The sequence below is a fragment of the Neoarius graeffei genome, chromosome 24 (genome assembly GCF_027579695.1).
Source record: "Neoarius graeffei isolate fNeoGra1 chromosome 24, fNeoGra1.pri, whole genome shotgun sequence".
NCBI lineage: Eukaryota > Metazoa > Chordata > Actinopteri > Siluriformes > Ariidae > Neoarius > Neoarius graeffei.
In genome coordinates, this window is record NC_083592.1 from 30,009,834 (window position 1) to 30,012,496 (window position 2,663).

General features: G+C 40.5%; 1 long non-coding RNA gene across 1 annotated transcript; it reads left to right on the forward strand.

Annotated features, from left to right (window-relative positions):
- The first annotated feature begins 224 nt into the window (after nucleotides 1-224).
- On the forward strand, nucleotides 225-2,042 carry LOC132872796 (uncharacterized). The gene is made up of 3 exons (XR_009651489.1): nucleotides 225-272; nucleotides 1,539-1,703; nucleotides 1,983-2,042. It is a non-coding gene; the product is annotated as an uncharacterized LOC132872796 (long non-coding RNA).
- Nucleotides 2,043-2,663: the final 621 nt, after the last annotated feature.

The window sequence follows — 2,663 nt, forward strand, 5'->3', positions numbered from 1 at the left end:
ATTGGTAAAGAAATAAAACCAAAGAGGCTGGCTATGATATGAGAAAATTCTACAACCCAGAACCAGATGAGAGCTCTGCTTTTAGGCAGTGAATCTATTATTATTGTATCCTAAGCAGTGACTAAAAACCTATTTCTTTGTGCTATACTTGTAACACTTGCAACACTAAAACAGGTCGCTAGATGGCGCATTATGCTGCGTGGTATAGAATAATATCACACACACGGAGGAAGAATAAATTCTCCTGCCGGGAAGTTTAACACCAGCTGAATGTATGTGTCTCTTCTATTGTGTATCACAGATTGGTTAATATCCCTTAAAAATAGTGTGCATGCTAGAGTTTAAGAGTGGAACATGCACCTTATGAGGTTGTTTTTACATGTTGGTCAGTGAAACGTTTTGTTAGAAAATCTTCTGTGAATCGTGATAAAGGGGCTATATGCTAACTTGCTAATGCTAGCGGACTTGTAGAGTTAACTGTATGGTGTGTAATTTTTGACACATTAGTTATGCAAGAAGGTATTTCCTGGTTACTATTTGTTGGCAAATGGACATACAGTGGTGCTTGAAACTTTGTGAAACCTTTAGAATTTTCTAGATTTCTGCATAAATATGACCTAAAACATCATCAGATTTTCACACAAGTCCTAAAAGTAGATAAAGAGAACCCAGTTAAACAAATGAGACAAAAATATTATCAGGGCTCGAAATTCGCAGTGGTCCGGTTGCCCGAGGCGACTTAATTTGTCATTTGGCGGGTAATTCCTGTCACTAGGCAGCCCGGCTGGCGAGTTGAAAATAAAAAATATATACCCCGATAGCAGAGGGTCGTTGAAACGACGTAGAGTTTTGGTCAGAATGGTCGGTTTCCGTCGTACGTCAGAAAATCAACGTTGAAACGGCGCCGTGAAACGTCGATTTCTCTGCCGTCTGAGAGGGTCGATTTATCACCGTTGAATCAACGTGGGTAAAGGTTGATCTGTCGACCGTCAGAGAAGGTTGAATATACGACGTTGAACCATCGTCACTTTTGCCGGCCAGTTTTCAACATTGGTAGGAGCAACTAATTCTGGCCCGTAGCCAGGGGGGATCGGAGGGTTCGTTCGATTCCCCCCCCCCCGCGACACCGCGCCCCGGACACACACGCCTCAAGATTACTCAAGATTTATTCATTTGTTCATGTCCGATGAATATACATTGATTCACATTTAAATTTACAATATCAAATCCAGACTAATCAAAAAAGAAAAGTAGACTAAGTGAGGACGAGTTAGAGAAACGGGTTCATTTCTCCTATGTTTATGTTTACACGTTTTGTTCAGACTGCTTTACACCCCAATCCAGTGGGTGGCGGTAATGCCCCCATTAGACCCCTTTCACTGACGTCACCCGAAACCGGAAGTAAACAAACCCTGCGCCACATTGGAAGACCAACAAACTCGTGATTTGGGGGAAATAACGGCAGCGCGCGGTATGTGAACCCACGAGGCACTTGGTTCATCAAAAACCTACAATGGTAAACTTTTGTGTTGTGTTAGGGTTCTAACAAAGCTGATGGGAAAGGTGAAAAGAAGTCTTTCTACAGAATACCAGCTGTGATTGAGACACAAGCAAACCAAGGAGCTTTCTGCCAGGAGACAGAGAGAGGATTTAGCTGCTTTATGCAGAGCGGATCTGAATACTTCAAGTCTATTTTGTTACTGGTAAGTCACTAGGCTAGAGTGTTGTAGAACATTTTTTTAAATGTTTACTGAATAAAAACATCCTTTAATTTTATCAAATATTCTCTACTCTATATTTCATTTCTTTCTTTTGTTTTAATTTTCCTCCCTCCATCCCTCTTTGGATTTTAAATATAGTTTTTCCCCATGTCCAAATAATGAGGTAGGGTGGCATTTAGAAACCCATAGCCTACTGCTGACTTTCTTTATCAATGCTGCATCAAATTAATTTTGGTTATGTTTTTCTGTTTCCATGTACAGGTCTGCGCCGCAGGAGGAATAGGCCACAATTATAAATAAATCATAAAATGTTTCTAAGAACTTGTTCAAGTGTGTTCTGTTCCTTATAAATGTTAAGTTATGCCTCATTAGATAGCTTGACAAACATTAGGAGAGGTGCATTGTTGCATGCATTTTTATATCCTGTTGTACATTAAACAGGACGTAGCCTACGCACATTGATATAAATTAAGTTTCACTTTCATGGTTGAAGTATGCATGTGTGTGTTCATCCTAGGCAAGAGCCCCGATGCTTTATTGTTAGCTAGTTTAATTTAGCCTGTTTTGCTTAATTTGTAGCCTTCCTGTTGTACATAAAACAGGAAGTAAAGTTGGATGAATCATCGCCGAAAATTCAAATATAAATCAACCGAAATACGTAGTTGAATAAAGGGTGAAAGGGGGTCTATTCTCTGTCGACCACCAGCCACTTTTCAACGTCGTTTCAACGGAAACTCGTATGAGCAAAGCGGTGTTGAATCAACGTCGGTGATCGACGGTGATTCGACGGCGTATAGGTCGAAGAACATGCCGATGATTCCACGTCGACTCAACGACCCTCTGCTATCTGGGTATGAAGCGAAGATTCAGACTAGGGCTGTGCGATATATCGAATATACTCGATATATCTCCGAAAATTGTGTGAGATGCATCAAATTATTA